The sequence below is a fragment of the Panthera uncia genome, chromosome D2 (genome assembly GCF_023721935.1).
Source record: "Panthera uncia isolate 11264 chromosome D2, Puncia_PCG_1.0, whole genome shotgun sequence".
NCBI lineage: Eukaryota > Metazoa > Chordata > Mammalia > Carnivora > Felidae > Panthera > Panthera uncia.
This window is the reverse complement of record NC_064818.1, coordinates 76,368,288-76,381,314: the sequence shown is the minus strand read 5'-3', so window position 1 is coordinate 76,381,314 and position 13,027 is coordinate 76,368,288.

The window sequence follows — 13,027 nt, the reverse complement described above, 5'->3', positions numbered from 1 at the left end:
CATCCTTCTAAGACAGCATTTCTGTAACCTGGCTGGCTCCCCGGAGTGTCAATTAGGACTGGTGGTCTGTGTTCCCTCACTGTCTCTAGGGCCCCCAGTCCCACTGAGGGGCATCTGAAGGGGTCTCTGCTAAGTCATGTCGTTCCCCAGACATGACTTGTCATTACTGATGCCAAAGAATAAAGATGTGGCATGCACAGCAGGGGAAGGTACTGCACCGGGTGTAGAATCTGCAAGTGACGGTAGGTGACCACGGCTCCAGAGCGACTCCGGGTGGCAGGCGGGTGGGCACCCACTGGTGGCAAAGATGGCCATAGCCTCTCTGCAGTGCTCGCTTTCTTTGAGGACAGTGGCCCTGGATATATGCGCAGGTATATTAAAACGATTTTTAAAATATTTATTTATTTTTGAGAGAGAGAGAGAGAGAGAGAGAGATGGTGTGAGCAGGGGCGGGGCAGAGAGAGAGGGAGACAGAATCTGAAGCAGGCTCCAGGCTCTGAGCTGTCAGCACAGAGCCCTATAGAGGGCTCGAACTCACAAACCATGAGATCATGACCTGAGCCGAAGTCAGATGCTTACCCGACCGAGCCACCCAGGCGCCCCAACATGCATGTATATATTTAACCCTAAAGGAGTCTGTGGTTTTTGAGGCCCCTGATAAAACCATGTGGCTGATTTCAGTGAATCACCCATCATCATGTGACTGAATTTTAAGTAGAAACAAAGGGGCTGGATTGTGCAGGCGACCGTTCTATGCCCTGTGCGTTGGGGTCTCTGAAATACCCATGCCACAGACCTACAGTCACCAGCAAGGAGAATGAAAGCAGGGCGTGAAGATAAGAAATGTCAGCATGTTTTGGGGTCCCAGAGGGCAGGGGGCTCCTGAAGGGGTAGGAGGAGTGTTGGGGTGTTCGGGCAGAGGCCAGGATGGAATGTCTGCCGTGGAGGATTCCAGCTTGGCCAGTGGGCAGCGAACAAACTTCCCCAAGATCCCCTTCTTCAATCTTCAGGGGAGGCGGGGGCTCTGACTAGTGTGTCCGGCCCTTCTAGTTTGTAACGTGTGTTTCCTTCCATCATCCCGAGTGATGCTCACGACTTCTGGGGAGGCTTGACTTGCTATTTTCCCAGTTTTGCAGACGAGGAAACCAGAGCTCAGGACAAAAATGACTCACCCAAGACCACGCGGCTGGTTAAGAAGCAGCACCAAGACTCAGATGTAGGTTTCCTGGCCCCAACCCACTCACGTGGAGTCAAGTAGGGGAATTTCCCTGCTGCCTCCTGGGGGATCGCAATCTAGTGAGGACTGACTGGTGCCATAAAGGCAGATTGAAAGGTAGTAAAGGCAGGAGGACCAAGATGGCAGAAAAGCATGGAAGTTTTTTTGCGTCTCTTGCCCCTGAAATGCAGCCAGATCAACACAAAAACCACCCTGCACACCTAGAAAACTGATTTGAGGATTAACACAACAATCTGCACAACCTGAACCACAGAACACGGCAGGTACGCGGCGTGGAGAGGTGAACTGGGGGAGAGAGAAGCCACGGAGGGCAGGGAGCTTGTTCGTGCTGGCGGAGAGAGGACCGGGGTGGCGGGGGGGTGGGGGGGAGAGTACAGGAAAAGCACCCCCCACCGAAAGCAGCTGGAGAGAAAGAGAAGAGTGGAAAAGTAGTAAAGGCAGTAAAGATGTACTCTGAAGCTGAGGATTTCATCGCTTTTAAGTAAGGTTGGTGTCTCCGCCGTGCGGCTCTGGTTGCGCTTAATTTAATTATTTGTAACGAAGCGTTTTCCCAGCCCCCTAGTACAACTATGGGTAATTCCGGAGTGTAGTGATGTAGGACTCCCTGGAAATCCGCCCGTCAGCCCCTTCCTCGGGAAGACAAAACTTCCTGAATGAAGTAACCCACCTCTTCTTTAGCAACACATCCCCCGTAATTAGGTCACATTAAGGATGCAATGCCCGTAAAATTGGATTGTTTAAAAGTAATGAAACTTTAAGCAGCAAAAAAAAAAAGAATTTTTTAACAATTAACGATTTTCAGAGGGTGACGGAGAGAAGATTCCCCTGCCGTCCCAACTGATTAAAATGTCACTGAGGGAATCAGACGCTGGGAAGGAATGAAAGGGGCACCTTCATCCCTAGAATGTGGGTGAGACTGTGGGGAGTTCAAGAGAGGGTGAGTTGTGCAGACCGGGTCTCCGCAGCCTAAACCGTGTCGGGCATCCCCAGTTACGGTGAGATTATGGGTTGAAATATGGCTGCCATTTTTTGAAAGAAGTCCAGCTGCATGCCTTTGGGACTTTGCTTTAAACACTGGGGGAAAAAATCAACGAAATGCACCCAAGATACCCAGCCTGGATCCATCTTGCCAGCCACCATCCCTCTCGGTCCTGTCTGATCCCCAGGCACGTCATCATAACCCGCCGCATGCATCACAGTGGCATCTGGTTGGTCCCTCTGCCCCTGGACTTCAAGCCCAGGATCAGGGAGAGGGAACCTTCCTCGCACTTCTGCTCTGGAAGCTTCTGGAAAGCTCTCTAGAGATTCCCAGAAATCAGCCCGATGAATGCTGAGTCTAGAAGAACGGGGGCAGGTCTGCTTGCTCAGAGAAGGACTTCACTTTCCAGCTGAGGGTTCATCCTGATTCGGAGAATCCCCTCCTCGCCATCCGTGGAAGGTTGTTCTGGGTCTTGAGCGCCCTTCTTGTCCATTCACTCATCCATTCACTCACTCATTATTTATGGAGCGGGTTCTCTGTGCAGAGATGCACTGGGGGTACAGCCTTGCGTTCCTCCATGCACCTACTTTCTTAGAGGGAGAGGCAGACAATGTACAAGGTAAAAAATGGGTAATTTCGGGCCGTGATAAGTGCCTTGATGAACGTGAGCAGGGATGAGGTGGGGGAGGCTGGGATCCAGGTCGGAGAGGCCTGGGGAGGAGGAGGGACCAGGAACCAGGAAAGGGCCCCAAGAGGGTTTGCTGTCAGGGAGCACAGGTGTGTCCACAGAATTTCCTTCACCAGTTGCAAAACCTGCATGTTTCCTGGCCTGGGATCGATCCCAGGGCCAGTGGTGAGCAGCCTACCCCACTGAGTAGGGGCTGCCTGGAGGTCCCTCTGGAGCATGAGCCCCCCTCACCCCTGCCCAGCCTGCCGGGATGCACACCGTCTCTCACGTGCAAGCCTTGGCTGGAGAAAGAGGGCAAGCCCCCCACCCCGAATCAAGCTCTTGGCTGGGACGCCAGTGCTGCTCGTCACTGGGGATGGGACCAGGGGGACAGGCCATCCGAGGAGGCCCTGGGCCTTTGGGAAACAAACTACCGATTTCCTTCTTTCGTCCAACCTTAGCGACATTTCGTAGGTGTCGAGGCCCTGGGCCTTTGGGAAACAAACTACCGATTTCCTTCTTTCGTCCAACCTTAGCAACATTTCGTAGGTGTCAGGGCCTTCCCAGGCCAGCGTCCCTGGGGCCTCCAGGCTTGCTACCGCGCTGGGTACGACCGGTGGGAAAGTTGGTGAGGGCTGGTGCTCGGCTGCAGCTCCCAGGCCCGGCTGGGCTGCTGCCGGGGCCCCCTGAGGAGCATGTGAACCTACGAGGCCCTTGCAGAACTATCTTAGGCTCAGAGAACGAGGCCCGGAGTGCACAGGACGGACCGACTGTTGTTCCCATTACACAGGGGAGGAAGCAGAGGCTCACAGAGAGGGCATAGAGGCCCTGGCCGGACACCTGGCGGGCATTAGGGCTGAGCCCAGAGCCCTGGCCTGACTCTCCATACGAGTTCCCTATGGTGGCTGTGACAAACCACCACAGACGAGGTGGCTCAACAGAGCAGAGTTTATTCTCTTACGGTTCTTGGGGCCAGAAGTTTGAAATCAGTGTAACTGGGCCCAAACCAAGGTGCGGTCGGGACCATTTTCCAAGCTTTAGGGGGGAGTTCTGTTCCTTGCCCGTCCAGCTTCAGGTGGCTGTCACCATTGTCTGGCTTGTGGTCACATCCCTCCCATCTTCAAGGCCAACGTCTCTGCTCTGTCTTCATACTGCCTTCTCCTCTGTGTGGAAAATCCCCGTCTCCCTCTTATAAGAATACACGTAATTGTATTTAGGGCCCACTGAAATAATCTCCCTATCTCAAGATCACATCTGCAAAGACCCTTTCTCCTTACAAGGAAACTTTGCAATTTCTGAGACCGGGACCCGATCCGTTCGGGGGCTATCATCCAGCCCACCATACTCTCCCCCACCACGGAGGCTGCTGTGTCAGCAGAGAGGATCCAAAACATCTTCCAACACGACCTTGGCTTTGAGCTTAGATGGGTGTTCCCAGCGGCCGTCCAGTCATATTGGATTAGGGCGCACCTCCATGACCTCATTTAAAGTTAAACTTAGACCTATCTCCAAATACAGTCACATTCTGAGGTCCTGAGAGTTGGGACTTCAACATATGAATTTGAGGGGACACAATTCAGCCCATAACGTGACCTAGCCTGCCCTTCCCTGTCCCGTGTGGCATTGTCCCACCAGTCCTTCAAGGCTCAATTCCGTCGGGGCGACTCCTCTGTGAGGCATCCCTAGAATTCCTTTCCCTCAGTTGAGGTCTTCACAGCTGGGCACATGCTGGCCTGTTCTCCCCCTAAAGCTCAGGGGCCCGGGCCGCTTCACCTCGGCCTTACCTCCGTGCTCCCTGGCTCAGGGTCTGGCATGGAAGCCGGGCTCACTAGACATTTGCCAAACCAAATTAAATGTCAGAATCCTCTCTTCTGGACTCCAAGCTCTGAAGTCTTTCTCCTTGTTGCCCAGGGTTCCGGGTGGGCGTTCTGTCTGCACATCTCCTGGTCTCTGGTGTATCCCTGAGTACCTCCAGCTTATGCACAGATCGTGGGGTGTCTGAGGACTAATGGACAGGGCATTTAGAGGAACTTACCATCTTCTCTATTGCCTGCTTCCATATTGGGGGCATTCTGATTTATTGATGATTCTGCTTAACTCAGAATTAATGACCACCGTGCTTCAGTCTAGTTTTCTGAAAGAGGGGACACGGTGACGTGCCCTTATGTGGAACAAAGCACCAACCAGACCCAATTCCAACAATGTGGTGTTTCAGAAGGTTCTTTAGGGCATGACAGCCCCGCAGGGCCACGGCGATGCTCCCCGGTTATCACCAAAGCCAAGACGAGCGGGCTTTGGTACCCGTGGTCATACCTGCCAGGCAGAATGCCTGCTGAGTCTCATTTCCCTTCAGCACTTAGACTTTCCGCCCACAGCCTTCCTCCACCTTTTCTCCCCACATTTAGGGGACAGTGACCTGGCTCCGTGCCTACATCCTGAGTGACCAGCCTAACCTCTCTGTGCCTGGAACATCTTCTAAACAGAGATCATCCAACTTGTCCTGAGGCTCTCCCGGGCTTCTTGTGAGGGCCCGATGAGCTGACACATGCAAAAGAGCTTGGAAAACAGCTGCTTGAGTACGTGATTAAAAATCATCTTGGTGATAGGGACGCCTGGGTGGCTCAGTCGGTTGAGCATCCGACTTCGACTCAGGTCACGATCTCAGGGTTCGAGCCCTGCGTCGGGCTCTGTGCTGATGGCTCAGAGCCTGGAGCCTGCTTTGGATTCTGTGTCTCCCTCTCTCTCTCTCTCTGCCCCTCCCCTGCTCACGCTCTGTCTCTGTCTCTCTCTCTCTCTCTCAAAAATGAATCAATGTTAAAAATTTTTTTTTTTAATCGTCTTGGTTGTGAGAAAGCCCGACATAGTCTGTGCCCACACCCCACGCACACGCAGGCTGCCGCAGAGAATCCTGCCCTCTGAGCCAGGGGACCAGGCTGCAGGAAGACACATTTCAGGCTCACAGCTCTCTGTGGCCACTGGCTCTGTCCATCCCAAGACAAGGGCTGGGCCAGGCAAGCAGGGACTGACCGTCACTCACCTGCGGGCCTGGATCCGAGCCCTCAGGTGAGGCTGTTTGCATGCAAGCCCGAGGACGGATGAGACATTTAAATTTTACCAGCTCTCAGTTACGGGCTTGACATAGAGAAATGGCTGCAATCCTTTTTATCAGCCCAGAGAACAGGCACTAAATGACAAAATATTAGCCAGGGCCTGGATTCACGAAGCCTCCAAGTCCTAAAGCCGCTTCTTGGAATCTGAACGGCAGGCGAGGCCAGAGACAGACAGCGGGCTGGGCCTCGCCTTCCTGCTCCTTGTCCTGTATCTGCCGTTTCTCCCAATCATTTTCTTCATCTGTCTGTTGATTGGTGTCAACCCCTTTTTTAAAAATTTTAATTCTTATTTATAGACTGACCTTAATAAACTCTCTTCAAGTACCACAGGTTTGTCACTGTCACGGATGAAAACATTATTAATGGCGGGCTTGGTGACCGAGGACGACAGCTGCCCTTTAAACTCTCTGCAGCTGACCGGACCGCAGAGGCTCGTCTGGGGAGAAGGCCGTGGTCGATGGGGTCGGGGTCAGCCAAGGTGGCCCATCATTAACCAGTGCCCTTCCCATCAGTGCGTCAACCATGCCTGCAGGTGGAGACTTCTGATCCCACACTCAGGAGCTGTCCCCAGCTCTCGAATGCATTGGAAAATCCACAGCAGTGGCCCCGGCCTATTTGTTTAAAATACAGACGGATAAACAGGAGGCGGAGGCAGTCAGCGAAGAAGAATGCATCTGATGTCATCGCCCGAGGCGGGGAGCCGTAGGAAGCAGGGGGAACAATCCGGGCCAGGCTTGGGGACGTGAGATACTGGTCACCTAAGCCTTCTCCTGTGAGCTGCCACAGCCAGGCTGTTCTGGCCTTAAAAGAAAGAAACTCCTAGAGAAAGATTGGAGGCTTGGGTCCTGTAGCATAGGTCAGGGCTCACGTACCCATCAGGCACAGCACCTAGGGCCGCTGGAAAGGTCTCATTTCACATCAGAAGCAGAAACAAAAACGTTAATATAGCAGTTGAAACTATATAATAATGGGTCCAGCCTAGATTTTGTTCTCGATACCAATGCAGCCATAAAATATAATTTCAAAATATATAATACATATTTATATATTTTTATATATTTGAATGTGTATATAGAAAAATGGGGGAAGCATTCCACAAAGGCAACAAGCCCGTAGGACCCACGAAAGTCCAAATGCAGCCACTGGTCCAAGCCCCGGGAGTTTTCAAACTACATCCGATACTCTTCCCTTATGGGCAACCCGTAATCTCATTAAAAGGCATATATACCCTGGCTTTGTGCCTTGTCTTGTTACCTGAGATAAACGTTCCAAAGATGCTGGCTTGGCAGGGTGGAAAAAGATGGCAACAAACTGTAAATCAAGGCTGCTCCCTTTAGCCTAAAAATTAGACAGACGTGTCTACGCGAAGTCTGGGGCACGTTCTCAACAGGCCAGCCACCAGCCCGACTGCATGCGAAACGGGCTAAGTCCTCTCTGCTTGAAACACACACTTTCCCCCAGCCATTTAAGGCAAGTTAACAATGACTTGGCAGAGTTGTCTCACACAGCGCTTACTTTCCTCTTAGGAGGGGCCGGCCCCGCTCGGTGACACGGTTTGGGTGTTAAAGACAGAGCCGAAGGGCTGAGGCGGCCAAGGCTTCCCCAAGCACATGGCCGCTGGGCCGTGGGGAGTCCTCCCTGGCCAGCGGGCTCGGAGCGGCCGAGGTAAATCATGCCACGTCCCCATTAACGTCTCATGTTGTTGCAGGGTGGTAATTTTGACAGCAAAATAAGCCACAAAACTGCATATGCTATTGGGTGACATGTAATTTTAACTTCATTCAGGAGCAAGACTTTTGAGACATTGTTACCTGCGGGAGCAAGCAATAAAACAAGGATGTACGGGAATGTGTCAAATAGAGGACCTTCCTAAATTACGCCGGGAGGCACAGATTAATACATTTAATATATTCTGGTCATGAGTGAAGTGCTCGTAGCAGAACGACTGCTCCTTCAGCGATATCATTCACGGGAATGAACTACAGTCGCACTGACAGCCTGGAAAAATGCCCCCACTTTTCAAACTGTACAAATGGTGGTTGGACACAGTAACTCAAAACTGGACACTTCATTTCAAGTTTAAAGCTAGTGGCCCAGCCACAAACTATTACTCCATCTTCTTTATTTGTGGTCCATGGTTTTGTACTCTTTAAGAATCAAATAAATACTGGTGTAATGGTTAGCAACTGCCAGTTGAACGAAAAATACTGCTAAATTCACCAATAAGTCTTTTTTCCACACACACAAATTTATGCCCCAAGAACAGAGCCCATTCCTGCCACGGGGTCTGGATAGTTTTTTAATGTAGAGGGAGACTCGCTTTAGTGATAAGAGTTTAAACCTGAACTCCTTTTTCCTTTCCTCTCGCTCATAGATCTAGCGCTGGGAACAGAGGGAGGTACACAATCAATATATGTAAATGGAGGCGCATTAACTCGACCCTTCGCGGCTCGGCCTGGGCAGCCAGGACTCCTGCCCCCCCCACCCCGCCATATCCAGTGCCACTTGGCTTCTAGAATTCAAATCGATGCTGGGAATCTTCCAGAGAAGATGGCATCCTGGGCGTCCACAATGCACTGAGTCCTGGCCAGTGTCAACATTTAAAAAAAAAATTTTTTTTTAACATTGATTCATTTTTGAGAGAGAGAGACAGAGACAGAGCGTGAATAGGGGAGGGGCAGAGAGAGAGGGAGACACAGAATCGGAAGCAGGCTCCAGGCTCCGAGCTGTCAGCGCAGAGCCCGACGCGGGGCTGGAACTCACAAACTGTGAGATGATGACCTGAGCTGAAGTTGGACGCTCAACCAACTGAGCCACCCAGGCACCCCCAGCGTCAACATTTGATATTATTGCTGTTTTTCAGAAGGTCTTTTTATTTTTTTTGTTTTAAAAATATCTCCTGTTTTTCAGAAGGTGTTTTTATTTTTTTGTTTTAAAAACAGCTTTATTGAGATATAATTCACGTAGCATACAATCCACCCATTTAAAGTGTACAATTCAATGGGTTTTAAAATTTTTTTAATGTTTATTTATTTTTGAGGGAGAGAGAGAGAAAGAGAAAGACAGAGCACGAGTGGGGGAGGAGCAGAGAGAGAGGGAGACACAGAATCAGAAGCAGGCTCCAGGCTCCGAGCCATCAGCACAGAGCCCGATGCAGGGCTTGAACTCACAAACCGTGAGATCACGACCTGAGCTGAAGCTGGATGCTCAACCAGCTGAGCCACCCAGGCGCCCCCAATTCAATGGGTTTTAATACAACTGCAGATATGCACAGCCATCCCCATAGTCCATTTTAAAACATTTTATCACCCCCCCAAAACACATGGGCTGTCACTCCCCAGTTCCCCTTAACCCTCAGCCCTAGGAAGCAACGAATCTACTTTTTGTCTCTGAAGATTTGCGGGTTCCAGATACTTCACATAAATGAACCAAACAATATGTGGTCCTTTGTGACTGGCTTCTTTCACTTAGCATAATCTTCTCAAGGTTCACCTATGTTGTACGTTTATCAGTACTTTGTTCCTTTTCATGGCTGAATAATATTCCATCGCACCGATAGACCACATTGTGGTCACCCATTCATTAGCTGATGGACCAGAATGCCCCCCAAGCTTCCCCCCTCAAGTCCTCATAGCAGGCTTACTATGTGCCAAATATGTAGAGCGCAGCACAGCCTGTATTTATCCATGGCTTTGAGTTCTTGAGATATAAGCGAGCCCTACACCCAGAGCCATTAGCTCCTGGTTTGTTGACAGATGGAGACGCAGAGGCAGAAAGCCAAACAAACCGCCTAATCATCTTACCTGGGGCATAGCTCTGAATGTGGCCTTCTGTTCAAGGATCTTTCCTCCCACATGATTGCCCCGTGGGGGCAGCCCAGTGCCCCGGGAAATGTCAATTCCTCTTGGTGCAGGAGGGAAGGAGCTGGGCTCCATTTTCTTCAGCAAGGCAGCCTCAGGGGTCCCTGAAAAGATAATGCAGGGTGAAAAAGCTGCAGAATGCACAGATTTGGGGTTCAGCAGGGCTTCTGTGAATACCCACCCATGGGTGAGGAGTTGGCTGTGACTTAGTTACCCTTCTAAGGGTAGAAATCACATCGGGAGGCCGAGTAAGACCGGAAAGGGCTGGTTCCAACAAGGAAGCCAAAGCAGAGATTTGGGTACTGTGGTCCTTGCTTCTCCGTGTGCCCTACAGGGGGAGCTGAGAAATTGTGCCCTGGGCAGAGACTGTCCATTCTCCCCTTTGTCCTCAATGACAAAAAGCCTGATTAGATCCAGGCATCAGTATGGCAGCTCAAAGACTACTTTTCCCAGCCTTCTCTTTGCGAGGCTTGGGCAGTGAGAAAACATAAAAGTTAGGCAAGGACCACCAAAAATAAATTTTCATTATGAAAATTTTCCAGCATAAAGAAAGGTAGAGGGGGGTGCCTGGCTGGCTCAGTCAGTGGAGCGTGCAACTCTTGATCTTGGGATGGTGAGTTCAAGCCCCACGCTGGGTATAAGGATCACTTAGAAAAATATCTTCAAATCTATGGCCAAAAAAAAAAAAAAAAAAAAAAAGAAAGGTAGAGGGACTAGGATAATGGGCACCCATACATACTCATCACCCAGACTCAACAGTTGTTAACAGTTTGCTTATTTTCTTCTTTTATCCCCCCAGAGTAATTAATTACAGACACAATGACACTTTACATGTAAATATTTTAGGATGCATCTCCAGAAAAGAAGGACATTTTCTTATATATCCACAATACCCTTCATACCTAGTAAAATAAACAATGACTCCTTGTTATCGTCAAAGAATCAGCCCATATTTAAGTTAGGATATCCATTTAAAAGTGGCTGACTCCAGGGGCGCCTGGGTGGCTCAGTCTGTTAAGCATGTGACTTTGGCTCAGGTCACGATATCACAGTTTGTGGGTTCGAGCCCTGCTTCGGGCTCTGTGCTCACAGCTGGGACCCAGGCCCCGGCTTCAGATTCTGTGTCTCCCTTCCCTCTTTGCCCCTCCCCTGCTCACTCTGTCTCTCAAAAATAAATAAACATTAAAAAAAAAAAAAAGAGGCTGACTCCGATGGGAGACAGGTGTTCTTTAGATCTTTCTCCCTTTATCCTTCTGCTTTTCTAAATCACGAACATGGAGGCTGGTGCTCCAGCAACCATCTTGTGACTCTGAGGTCAACTGGAGGACAAAACCAGAGAGAAGTACTGTAAAGTGGAAAGAGGGAAGGGTGGGCTGCCAGATTAGCAAAACTGAAACGAAACAACAAAAACAAGCAAGCACATCCACAAGCAAAACCCCACACAATACCAGTTTAATTGCATTTCAGATAAACCGTAAATAGTTTAGTATAAGTATGTCTCATGCCATATTTGGGACATCCTTATATTTAAAAATGATTCATTATTTACATGAGATTCAAATCTAAGTGGGCGTTCTGCACTTTGTATAGCTACCGTGCAATGGACTTGGGTTCTTGGTGCCTGTAGGCCTGCGAAGCACTGTCTACCTTCTTGCCCTCCCCCCCTATCTAAGTAATTCATTTAATGAGCTCTGTTTAAGCACCTAGGATGTGCCAGGTCTCAGGCAAAAGCCTGTGTGGACACTGTCAAATGTGTCCATGAGATTCACAGTGTAGTGCGTGATACAGAAATTAATCCAGGTACCAGTGAGACGAACAATAAAAAGCAAGAGTAGGTTCTCTCCACCCCCGTACTCATCCATACCCATCACTCCCAGGTCCCTGAACACTGGTTGGTTTCCCACCTCTGGCTTCTGCCCCTCATCCTGGGATGTTCTCATCCCGTACATCTGCTCCTTTCACTTTTTCCATTCATTCCTTCATTCCGCAAACTCCGGTTAAGCACATGCTGTGCCACATCCCAGGGCACAGAAGGCCCTGCCCTCCAGCGGCTTACAGCCTGACTGCCCATCGCCAAAGTCTTCCTGCCAGCGCGGAGGCAGGACTGTGATGATGGCGGTACAGGCACAGGGAGCGGAGGAGAAGGCCAGCCCACAATAGCCTGGGGTTTGGAGGAACACATAAACGCTCGCCAAGCAAGTGCCATGTGATTGCAGCTGTGAATGGAAGGGAAAGTGCATGACGTCAACCGTCAACCAAGCAGATGAGACAGCCCCACCCTGTGACTGGCCCCAGCCAAGGCCCCTCCTTTTCTCCCCACGGGGAGCAGGCCAGATCCAGGGAGGTTTCCAGGTCCCTCCAGGGCTGACAGATCCCTGTGAGGGAGCCAGATGGCTTCTGTCTGCCTCTGGTTACACTGCAGTCACATCCCGAACCTGCTTGGGCAGATGCCTGAACTTGGGCGTGTGAGTCACATGGTTCAGTGTCCTCGGCCGTAACTTAATACTTTGCAAAATGAGGGGGCGCCTGGGTGGCTCAGTCAGTTAAGCCTCCGACTTTGGCTCGGGTCACGATCTCCCGGTTCATGGGTTTGAGCCCCACATCGGGTTCTGTGCTGACAGCTCAGAGCCTGGAGCCTGCTTTGGACTCTGTGTCTCCCTCTTTCTCTGCCCCTCCCCTGCTCACCCTCTGTCTCTCTCTGTCTCTGTCGCTCTCAAAAATAATAAACATTAAAAAATTTTTTTTAAATACACATTCTCCAGTCCCCTCTGCCATTTTTGCAGCCTTCCAGGTCAAGGCTGGTTCAACCATGGTTAGCCATGATCTGGTTCAACCATCTATTTAACTGATGAATAAACCAAACTGCAAAGAGGGGAAAGAATTTTCCCAGGGTCACACCCAGCTCAGCTCTGCTGGAGCCCAGTTTCCCTGTCGTCTTGGCCCACACAGGTCCTTCCTGTGCAGTCGATGACAGAAATTACACCCAGTGAGAGTTATAAATAACACCTTGCAACCAACTGTTTGGGGCACCCCATCGATGGTCAAATCCCCTGACACACAGCCAGCCCTCCCTCAGCGTGGCGGCTACCCAGAAGCACAAGCCACCTTATAGGATGCGCATTGTGGCTCCGGAGAAGCCCCTGGCAGACAGTGGGGGCATTCTGGAGACCCCGC